Below are 12429 nucleotides of genomic sequence, written 5' to 3'. Positions count from 1 at the left end.
TAGCCAATGAGCCCTCAGGTGAAAACAGGCAAAGGATCAAAAACGCGGGAAATCGCGGGCGACCAAGTCACGATAGGCGTTCCTTTTTCGTCTGATTGGCGGATAGGATGGTGCGAGTTTTATAGACCAATCATAGGCCGAATTAATGTAAAACCGAAACTTTCGACACCCAATTGAAAATTTCTCTAAATTTGTAATTGATAATCAACCAAGTAATTTCATTGGTGACTTAATGGAAGCCTTTTCGTTTCTAGAGTCCTTACTGTTATATCTTTAATGGTCTTCTATATTTTTGGACTGGAGAAGTTGACATTCAGACATAATGCGAAATAGAAAAGGAAATACTAAGAATTGCGCTTTTCGCTTGTTTCTTGTAGAACGTTTATATTGCAAGATTTACCACGTGTCATTATTTTTTATCGATTTCTGCTTTGCACCGAGTGACGCTTTGACACAAAGAATATTCAGCTCAAATTGTTTTTTTTTTATTTATTTCAATGGAAGTATCTTAAAAGCCTCGAGATGAATTGAATATTCCAGATTACTTCCAAGATGAAAAGGCCAAACATAATCTAGTTACCAAAGTAAACTGCGTTTTGTTGAAGTTCGAGCCTTTTCAAAGAAATATTTTTTTAAGTGACAATGTTAAGTTATTTTCAATCACAAAAAGCAGATTTCGATTTCAAGTAGGGTATTGCGTTGCTTGTATTCGGAAACTGCTTATAACAAAACCCGAAGGTTAATTTGAAAAGAAGAAAAGTTATTTCTTATCATTTTTTATTTTCAAATGAAACATCAAACAATAAATGCTAAACTTTGGAAGTATTCTCAGTTACCTAAATCAAAGTATTCTCGGCTTTTATACTTTCTTGAGTAACCAAGGGAAACTTTTTGAAGAAATCATTTTCAGCATAGAGAACCTCTTGGGAGTTTTAAACAAAGTCTATGGCTTTCTCTGTAAGAGAAACACCTTTCCTCAGTAGAAGTTAAATTTTATTTATACTCTTTCACTACCAAAGTGACAAAAGAAGAAATTATCCTTGTAGTAGCAACACTGTCTAAGTAGGACAGTGATGAGAAGAAAGAAAATTATCACCTTAAAGATATTGTTTGATTCCACACCAGCTTCTCAGAGCGAAAATTTCGAGGAATGTTTGACAGACAGTGTAGAGAATCATTTACACTTTGATCTTGGAACTGAAAATGTTATAAGGCAGGTTTTGAACTTGACTGAAACAGCATTTTGTTAATAATAATTGAAATTTTTAACATATTTAACTAGAAAAAAATGAACAACTGTACCTTGGTAGTTTTTATAACAAGTAAAAGGTCTTTTCAAAAGAAAAAATATGTATACAAATTAGAAATAACTATGATTCGTTGGAACTGCTAGAAATCAGACCTTTTCCATTTCAAACAATTTACATTTGAACTTTAGATGGCTTTTCAGTCGAGAGAATCTGGACATAAATTTCGGATCAAACTTCGATCTTGAAATTTTAAGGGTATTTTTTAGTTCAATTTGACGAGGCGTAGTATCCCCCCAACGAAAAAAACCATTCACTGACGTTTCCAAAACCAAAAGAGCGTTGAAAATAACCATGACACTAGCAATGCGTTTAGTGAGGCGAAATAATTCGCTTGGTAACAGTTTTTTCAGAATTTTTTTTTTTTAACTTTCTTGCGAACTTAAGGTCGGAAGTTTTGCATGAAACACGATACCTTTCTTCTCGTTTCATCGTTATTTTAGTGAATTTGAATGCAGATGAGAGCTATTTTTCCTCACCTCAATTTAGTCCTGTAAACACAAGTTTTTTTTGTACAATAAGGCAGAATGTAACAGTGGAAGATTCGTCTCAGACTAGAAACGTTTTCAAATTCCATAGTACTTTATTCATCTCGTACAGTGCGTTTTTGAAGAAACGTCAGCCAGTTCTTCGATATACTGGTGCTGAATGTTTCTTTTCAACTCTCCTATTTTATTATTTTTTTTTTTTTGACGTGAAACGTGGCTCCTGGTTCTATAACAGGTATTTTACTATGCTCTCGCTAAAAATAATGAATTCGGCGGAAATCTTTCAGTCAAGTTACTTCCTTAAAACAGTTTTGTAAGACTAGTGCAATGCTGTTTTTGCTTTTACTGCACAGTGATCATTCTCTAAAAAATACCCACATATACTCAGTTAGTTGTAATACATAAAAACGCCAATGAAGGTGTTTATTCATTAAAAGTTATGTTTGGACCAGAAAGGTTTTGAACTACAAGTAAAAATAAAAATGTTTATAATTAGCAGCAATGACGGAAGACTTTTTGTTAACCCTGTGATATGAAATTAGGATCATCTACTGTTTTTTCTTAATTTTTGCATCACAAGTAAAAACTCTTAAATACTTTATCGGTTTAAATTGTAATTACAAAAACAGATTTGGACGATATGACTTGACCAAGAATTCATTTATTATTTACAGATTAGCTTTTACTGTTTAGTGTTCATTTTAGAAATTTCCAGTTTTATACTTTCATACTTTCATACTTTAATCTCCAGAATATGAGAAACCATTTTTTATATTGATTGTAGTCGGATGAAAGTTCGTGTCGCGGAGGTGCAATTTTCTTCTTTTCTGTTATTCTATGTGCGTTGCAGTCAAATGAAAGTTCGAATTCGGTATCAGTGCGAGTGCAATTGCGATTTCGATTTCATGAAAAACAGAATAGAAAAACCGTACGGTATCGCTGATCAGAAAAGATCACCAGAACTGAACCCCTTACTTTATTAGGTCGAGCGTTGAATATTCTAGCGTAATTTTGGAATGTAGGCATCGATCATTCACAAATGGAATCAGTAAATTTATTGTGGTTTTCGAAAACAATCCCCTGACGTCTTCAAGAAATAGGGTTGTATTTCTATCATCGTGCCAAACATTTTGAACTGTCGGTTTGTAATTTGTAATGCTTTCCGTTCTTGTTTCTTTGTGGAGCTTATCCAGCCTGTATTTAATTTCTAACTTAAACTTTCCTAAGCATTTGACATAAAAAAGTGAAGTTTTTGCAATTTTTGCAATTTTTCCAAAGGGATTTGATACAGTTCTAATTTATCAACAACAAAGTGATACTTCGTGTTCCTTGTGTTGGAAATAATTGTTTAAGAAAAACTTTACACTGGATTTTCTCCGCAGTTTCCTTTTATTTTAGGAAAAATTTCAAATATTAATGTTTTTTTGGTGAAATATAACGAATTATTACACGACTCGGACAGTCAGAGGGCCAATAACTAAAATCAACCAGTCAAAATGCTCTATTGCCGGTCAATATTCTCTCAGTATTGGACCGGGCACGGTCCCGAATGGTCCCGAATGAAACCGCACTTGTGTCCCTTTGAACTTTAGTCGTATAATAAATCTCTTATTAACCAAGCTTGCTCGGGACCATACTGGAAGAATATCGGCGCTCGGTCCGTACTGTCAAGACCTCGGGCCGATATTCTCCCAGTACGGCCCTCGCGCTTGGTTAATAAGATATATTTATTATATTTCAACATTAGCTATAACCGATTTTTTTTTTTTAAGTTTACGCGAACCTTTTTAGTGTCAACATGTCCAGTCAAGAAGTGTATTAACTGCTAAAGTTGTGAAACGTGAAGAGATTAATCAACACTGTGGCCTCGCGGTCAATTCTAGCCCTCTGTTGTCGACGGCCGTATCCCCGCCCGTCGTTTTCTTAAGTTTTTGAAGAGATTTAGCACCGCGTTTACGTGAAACGGCCAACGTCAGCTTGCCCTTTCACGTTTCACGTTTCACGTAAAATAGCGTGAACCTTGCTGCTTTAGCTTCGCATGAGCTCGCGTCATGCTGGATTTGAAGGCGCCCTTGTATGACTTACAAGGAACAGTTTTGGCGCCCTTTCCCCAGCAATTAACATCTACTCTGTGAGGGAAAAGTGAAGAGAATCTTGCGTATACGGCAAATGCGAAACGGGTCACTTTCACGTAGAAACGGAAAAGTGCAGCCGGCAAACGTGAAAAATAGCGGGGAAAACAAGGTCACGTGGTCATTCTTGCCGTTCACGTTTCACGATAACGCGGTGCTAAATCTCTCTAATTCTTAAAAACTTCCACCGATGCACTTCATTTATTTTTAAGAGGAAAATCTCTGTTCAATTTTAGAAGGCTGGTGATGCATTTCCTTTTTAGCTGTAAAAAAGAGATGCATCACTAGGCTTCTAAAATTTAGCAGAAATTTCATCCTATAAAATTAAAAAGGAAAAAAAAATAGGTGGATGGGCGGGGCCTCAAGCCCCTGGTAGTGATAGTTGTAAAGAAACAACTCAAAGAAATCGACGGCGGGGATATGGCTGTCGACGCCAAAGGGGTTAAACCGCGAGGCCACAGTGACGTTGAGAAAGATCTCGGCCAAATTTTATTTAAAATAGGGTCAGATGTATTGTTTGGTTTAAATAAGTGTAAAATACTTCATAAAAACTACAATACACTAGGGAGCCCGAAAAAAGCGTGTACACCAGAATTAGCATATACAATAACATTTGTTATTCTGTATAAAACAATTTTTGTACTCCCTACATGTGTTGTTCTTCGCCTTAAAAGTTGTCGTAATTTTTTAAAAAACATTCCATTTTACAGGGAAGGACACAGAACAAGACGATGAAAATTTCTTTATTTGACTCAAAAAAAATTTCGACTATGACGATGATCGTAGTTGTTTCTTCCTTTGTCTCTTTTTCTTACTACAGTTAGACTTTGAGAAATTTGAATTCGACATTGCTTTGACTATTACAGTTAGACTACGACACTTCTTATTACAGTTAGACTTGGACAAAATTAGACTTGGAAAAATTCGACACACCTTTTTCCTACTGCAGTTAGACTTCAACACAAAATTCGACACTTCTTTTTCCTACTACAGTTATACTTCGCTTTGAATTCATACATTAAATGCTTCCTTTGAATTTACAACGACTATTTCATTTTGCAACACGCCAGAAAGTTATTGAATATTCTTATTTTACTCTTCATCTCTAATTCAAAACCATAACGATCACTTTACTTGTTTGCAATTGTTCATATCTTCTGTAGCTATTTTTCTCCGGTTGTGACGTACCTGTAAAACAAAAAAGAATTCAACATGATACACAAGCAGTAGAAATCTCAAGGGGAAAAAATATACCACCTGTTGTTTTCATTAACAATGGAAGCGAACCTATTTCTAGGTCAATTTTGCCTTCCCCTGTTACCAAAAGTCACCGTGATCTAGCGGTAGTGCACAATGTTAAATGGAACGACGGCCGTATCCCCGCCGTCGTTTAATTTAAGTAGCAACTCCAGGGGCCTTAAGCCCCGTTAGTTAGTTTTTCTTTTTTTCTAGTTTAAACTACTAAAAACGACGGCCGTATCCCCGCCGTCGTTTAGTTTAAGTAGCAACTCCTGGGGCCTTAAGCCCCGTTAGTTAGATTTTCTTTTTTGCTAGTTTAAACTACTAAAAATTAGTTTAATTTTAAGAGCTTGGAGAACTTTCTCCCCGAAAAAAAAGTCCTCAAAGCTTTTAAATTTAAACAAATTTTTCTCTTTAAAAGTTACATACAAAATAAAAAAAATCAAAAGCTCGTTAAGGTTACAAAATGAATCAATGATCGCCGTGGTGCAAAATAAACGAAAGTATTTATTGCACCCTCGGTAAATTAAAAAACGAGGACCTTTGCATTTATTTTAAAAAAATTGAAGTACTAAAACGAAACATTGTTTATTAAAAATGACATTTTGCAACATCTTGCTGTGCAAAAGTATAAAACAAGCCGAACCGTTCGAAAATCTTTGCAACGTTAAAAATTGTTAATCATAGAATCTAAGATTTAGCAAAAAATTCTTGCATTTACTGAATAGAGAGATGCAGAAATGAACATGAACCCTAAGCATAGTTTTTATACTTTTAAATACAAAAACATCTTCCAAGAACTGCAAACAGATAATTTTGTAATATTATTACTTGTTACTACACAGTGTTATACTCTTAAGTTATTGTAACATACAGTGTCTATACGCCACATAAGTCACCCTGTTTTACATGATATTCATTTGAAATTGTTCTTTGCTTAGAAGACAAAGTCAATCTAAACTCATCTGCATCCTCCAGTCTTATTTATGCAAGTTGAGAGTCAACAAACCATCTGTGCAGAGTTTGAGAGCTTTTTCTGTATTTCTTTTGTTTTAGTTGTTGTCATACTGATTGTAGAGCTACAGTATTCCAAATGAGGATAAGAGAATATCTCTATCTTCACCACCCTGATTTCCTATTGAGCAAGATTCAGGAATGAAACCCCTCTTTAGTTAATATAATATGAGAAAATTTTTAAAATCTTTAAAATAAATCAATGCTTTCTTGTGATGAAATTTGATCTCCAGAGATAGGGAGATTTTGTTTTCCTAAAGTCAAGCTTAAATGCTTTTTGCTCTCTCAGATAACTGTTTGAATAATTTCTATATGGTACACGTGATCTAAAGGGTTCCCTTTTATTAACTGGATATAAGGCCAAATTTCATAGAAATACAATTCTGTAAACAAGTACCCCTTTGAAGAATTCTTTACATTGGTATCATTAGTATAAAACGTGAACACATTTTTAGTTATGAGTGAGCGAGGCCAAGGATCAGACATGGTTCTTGCTAACTGCCTTCACATTTACAAGAAGACCGAAAAGGATTTATTCTATCAAAATGCACTACAGTTGGGCTGGCCCACAGATAGCTATATGCTAGTCTAGGCGCACCAGTCTATCAATTGTTACAAAAGCTTTTATTATTACTATGATAACAGAAAAAGTACGGAAAGCACAAGTAAAGAACTAAGGGGTAATTAGATTTAATAGATAATATTTTGGTGCTACTACTACATGCATTTTAATTTAGAAATGATCTTATGAACCTCAATGAAGGAATCTTCATCTTTGAGAACACTTTGTAGTTTGTATGATTTCTTTGGTAGCTCTCTCAGAAAACCTTGGTATCTCATTCCATAGTTTAGCATCAATTCTTGAAAAGACATTTTTGTGTATTTCAAGTCTTGAGGCTTTTATGTAAAAATTATGTGACGTAGAAGAACGCGTGTTGTAATAATGGACACTGGACATTTTTGTAAATAAATTACATGTGCTAATTGGGGCAGAAGCAGTGCTAACATCATGCATCAATTCAGATAAAGTTTTGTAGTATGTAAAGTTTAGAGGCAAAATCTTAGCATTAATACATAGTGGAATGGTTTGTTCATTTTTCTTTGCAAAGTATATGAAACATAATACACATTTTTGTAATATTAAGATTTTATTTAGGTAAGACTTTAGGCCTGACCCCAGACAGATAATCCGTAAGTGATACAAGGAGAGATTAAAGACTGACAAATATAAGGGTGTGAAGAGGTGCAAAGTGTCTTAATTTTCCAAAAAGTCCTACAGTTTTACTAATTTTTAAAGTGATATACTCAATATGGACCTTCCAAGAAATATTAGAGTCAATTATTATTTCTAGGGAAACGTTCATGTTCTTCTTATTGTCAAATATGTTTATTTTAGGTTGAAAGGATAGCCTCTTTTGATACGGAACAGAATATGACAAAATTTGATTTTTTACGTTAAGGTTTAATTTGTTTGATGTTAGCCAAACATACAATTTATGTAGTTCAGCATTTACTGTATGTTCTAATGACTTAAGGTTTTTGTCTGCATATAAGATATTAGTGTCATCAGCAAAAAGATTGGAATAGGTGTAAATGTCATTGATATACAATAAAAACAGTAATGGGCTTTATGTGGAACCTTGTGGAACTCCTAAAGTTGTTAAGATTCTTTCAGAGAGATGTGGATCAACTTATGTTGTTTGTGTCCAGTCTTGTAAATAGGATGAAAACCATTTGTTTATTATTCCGCAAAAACCATAATGGTCAAGTTTATGAAGTAAGATGGCGTGAACTGCTGTGTCAAACACTTTCTTTTAGGTCTATAAAAACACCACACGAAAATAGACATTTGTCCATACTGCTCTGAATAGTATTAACTGAGTCAATAATTGCATGCTGGGTTGAGTGTTCTTCAAAGAATCTGCACTGAGAGCAATAAAGTATGTCCTTCTTCATTCATAAGAACTTTCATTCTCTTGTACATCAATTATTCAAAAATTCTGTTAAAATTAGACAGTAAATATTTTGGTCTGTAATTATTTGATTCAGTTTCATCATCTGCCTCAAATATGGATACAATTATTGACATTTTAAGTTTAGCTGGATGTGTTCCAAGTGATATATATGAATTAAAGATTTCTGCTAAAACATGACTTATAATGTCACTTGCACACTTCAATATCTGAGTAGGGCAGGAGTAGAGGCCATGCGACTTATTGTCAGGAATAGACAATGTTTCCAGGCAGATTTCAGCTGGAGTGATGGGTTGAAAAAATACAGATGAGTCAGGTGATTTACTTTTCCCTCGGAAATCAGTGAAGCAGTTTGGAGTTGAAGGTAAATGATTTACTAATTTTTGTCCCACTGTTGCAAAATGCTCATTGAAAATAATAGGTATGCAAGTCAGGTAACAGGAGACCTCACTGTTTTTGAAGTCCTTGAGCACACTAATTGATTTATTCGTTTTGGTTTTAGGATTTAATACATTATTTATTCCATCCAGGTTTTTTTCGTTTTATTTAAGTTGGCCTGGAAGTATTCAAAGAAAAATTTCTTTTTACTAATTTGTGTCAGACTAGATTTTACTTCTATAAAATTCATATTTAGCATCATTGCCAGATAAATATAGCTTGTTTTTAATCGTAATTGAAGTCCTTATTCCTTTACTTATACGAGGTTTAGAGCACTGCTTCGCTTTATGGCGTGAGAGTGTCTTCATAGGCGCATGCCTGTTCACAAGCGACCGAGATCAAGATTCTCCCATACAGACCGACCTAGCTTGGTTAATAAGATGTTTATTATATGGCTGTGTCTTATATGCCAATTTTTCATATTCTTTGTACCCTTTTTTTTCTAGACCGGTCTAGATGCCGGTCTAGATGCCGGTCTAGATGATAAAATCTAGACCGCTTTCAATATTGATTTCAGCCAATCAAATTAGTGAATTCGGTAGTTCCCCATCCTTGTGAGACACAGCCATGTAATAATGGTTAATACAGATAATTATAGGAGTTTCTCGATTCACTCACATTATTTTTGAAGCATTAGTTGCCTCTTACCAATAAAAGATGATACCTTCGAGAATTGATAAGTTTGTGCTACTATACGATCTATGAAATGTTTTGAATTCATGCTAATATTTAGTAATAGCCATGTTATTATAAATTCATTGACAACTTTACATTTTGAAGACATTCAATTTAAATTTTCCAGAAACTCAATTTTGGGCTACAAGTAGCTCCTCAGAGCTCCTAGCTTCTTATCCTAGAAACAGCTTACTTAAAGGGCACAGTGATATTTTTCATTTCAACTTCAATACATGTTATGTCTCAAAAAAATGTCTACCAGTAGTCTTGAATATTAGGAAACAGTGTAATCATCCACTCTTAATCGTTAAGTAAAAGAGTGTCTCAGATACAAAATAAAAGTTCATGTACATCTGTTTAAAAGATCTTCTGTTCTCATGAGAGATAACTTGCACTTTCTGTCTAAGAATCTAAAGAGTGCAGAAGAGGAAGTACCTAAAGGTCCTTACAATTAAGGGTTATCAAATCAGCATTCTTGTTTCAAACTGAATGTCCATCATGCTTTTTTATACTGACAATCATCATGGCCAGCACAAAATCCTTTATATTGAAGCAATATCAACACCTTTTATTTTTCTTTTTTTTAATTCTCTAGAATTGAATTTGAAAATATGCTGCAAAATATGTACTTAAGTCTGACTGTCATGGCTTGCTGAAGTTGTTGATTTTTCTAAAATTAATACAATACATAAGAATTTGGCTAGTATCATAGAAAAATGAAAATATTGCACATGCTTTCAATTGAATATTTTCTGTTCCTAAAAAAATATTTGACCTTAACACATCTTCAAAAAAATTATTCATCTGACATAAATGCAAAGGTCTCTCTTTGAGGAAAGCAGGAATTTTGCTGACCCCTTGCTTTGTTTTAAAATACTTAAATTAAGGATCACTAACTTTTTAGCAACTTAAGAGTTCAACTCTATTTTAAAAAAGGAGAAGAAAACAAAAAGTTGTACTTACAATTTCTCAACTGAAATTATGTTGATCCTTTGCTTGTCCATGCTTGGTTTAGTTTTGTAGTTCCCTTGCAACCAGTAATCTTTCACTTGATGGGAAACACAATATCTGCCAAGCTTCTCCTCTGTTTGGATAAGTACATGTCACCATGGTCGGCATACATGTAGATCTACTCTTTTCACAACGCAATTTAACAAATGGTAAACACCACAGCGTACACTATTATGTTATGGATGCACGTGGGAGGTTGCTAAGCACGAAAGAAGTGTTAGAGTCGCTCGAGGCGATAGCCAAGAGCAACTCTAGCTTCTTGAGTGCTTAGCAAACCTCCCAAGAGCATCAATAACTCAATAGTGTACGCTGTGGTGTTTACCATTTGTTTTATAACATAACACTGATACATTGTAGCTAAAGAGTTCCCTTTTATTTAACAAATCTTACGTGACCAGAAAAAACAAGCGCGCATGGAAAAATAATCTTTGCATTTGCTCACATCAGCAGCATACACCCATGGGCAAATGGGGGACGCTAAATTGACTAATCAGAGAACGCGCTTTACTTTGGTTATATTATAAACAATGTTTGTTTACAAGCTACTCCTGTCCATGCCAACAGTTCTTGCACATGGCTGCATCCTCCCTCATATACCTGCTAAGAGGTTACAAAAGGGATGGGTTGTGGAGTGCCATTAATTTTGTACCTACCTCTAAACAGAATCAAGCTGTTTTGTGTCATGCAGTATTCCAATCACGTTCCCACTGTACGAGACATCAACAATTCTGGAGGAACGCAAGGGGTAGTTATTAACACTGGAATAAAGAGAAACAAAAGTTGCTTTTCTAATTTGCACTTGATATTGAAATACTAGTACACGAGCTTTTACATTGCAATATCTTTAAACAATGAGAATGGAACAGACTTTCATTTCTCAAAAAATAACTAAGCTTCCCTGGCTGCCTTTTCCCCAAATTTATTGCAACTTCAAGGTCTTTGAAAGAAATGTAAGACTTGAGACTTAAATAAAATGCAATGTAAACAGACTCAAACATCCATTGCAAACACTGGCAAGATTTTTAGATTGGATGAAAAGTTTGCAAGAACCATGATTTATCAAGGTGCCATTTGCCAAAATGCTGGCATGTCTGTAACCCTCAATCCATCTCTAGTGGGGAGCAGTTCCTCATTGTTTACCCAGGAGCCCATTTACCTTTTATTGTATAACGAGCACTTCATCATCTTCACATCTCAACTTGATTACCATATACAGCGACTGAGAAGTGGCACTCTGCAAATAGAAGACAAAGTATCAATTCATTAACAGTTCTTATGAATGCAATTAAATTCCCAATGGCAGCATTTTTTTATGATAAATTCTTTTCATATTTCCAATAAAAAATTGAAAATTAAAAGTATATTCCACCTCTGAAACTGTTACCAATATTTCATCTTTAAACAAGCCTTGAAAAGGAAGCCCACAAGGACATCCAACAAAATGACCAGCGAAATGTCCAGGTTGAGATGAAGAATTAGAGTGAAACCTGGGTTCACCCAGGACAGGTTGAGATAAAGGGAAATCTATGCTCCAACAAGCTAAGAATACAACATGAAAGCTACCACATTTACATGTCGTCAAGAGATTATAAACTGCGAGAACATGCACCTATGACCCATGATGATTTTTTTACGTTTATTTTAAATTTTGTGTTGTACTACAGATCACTAATGCCATATAATCAATAACCTGTGGGGTGATTTACCTGAATCAACCCTTGCAAGATCTTCAGTTTGTCCATTCAGACCCTCTGGTTAAACTCAGACTTCTGGGGTAGAGGTCTAGAGGTCACGCTTTCTAGGCTTGTTTTTTTTTAATGTCTTGCCTCAGAAATGTCACCATATTGTTATTAACAATGAGAAAAAACCGTTGGCTGCCAAACATCGCCCACTAAATTTACCAAAACCTGACATAAACTGTGGGCAAACTTCAAGCTATAAACGTAATTTTTCCACAGAGGAGGCATTTACCTCAATTCGCAAGAAACCTTCCAGTCCTGCTGTTTCACTCCTTCCTCTAAGACCACAGCGTCTACGGTGTACCGAAGGTCAAGTGACACAATCGAATTGCATGCATAATCAGTGTAATATATTTGCATTTTGCAACTCCCAAACGATCCCAAGTCCTGCTGATATAAATCAAATTCTCCCA

General features: G+C 34.8%; 1 long non-coding RNA gene across 4 annotated transcripts; it reads right to left on the bottom strand.

The window, feature by feature from the left end:
* Window positions 1–2193: 2193 nt before the first annotated feature.
* Window positions 2194–12393, bottom strand: LOC148719688 (uncharacterized). 4 transcript variants are annotated; one of them, XR_015993461.1, is made up of 5 exons: window positions 11984–12241; window positions 11434–11511; window positions 10931–11035; window positions 10230–10350; window positions 2194–5115 (listed from the first exon to the last, which is right to left on the bottom strand). It is a non-coding gene; the product is annotated as an uncharacterized LOC148719688 (long non-coding RNA). The 4 variants fall into 4 exon arrangements; XR_015993458.1 differs by lacking the exon at window positions 11984–12241 and adding an exon at window positions 12249–12393 and having other exon boundaries at window positions 4654–5115; XR_015993459.1 differs by lacking the exon at window positions 11984–12241 and adding an exon at window positions 12249–12393 and having other exon boundaries at window positions 4654–5115; window positions 10931–11005.
* Between the last annotated feature and the right edge of the window lie 36 nt (window positions 12394–12429).

Source organism: Stylophora pistillata, chromosome 11 (genome assembly GCF_964205215.1).
Source record: "Stylophora pistillata chromosome 11, jaStyPist1.2, whole genome shotgun sequence".
Lineage (NCBI taxonomy): Eukaryota > Metazoa > Cnidaria > Anthozoa > Scleractinia > Pocilloporidae > Stylophora > Stylophora pistillata.
This window is presented reverse-complemented; position numbering and strand designations above follow the sequence as displayed.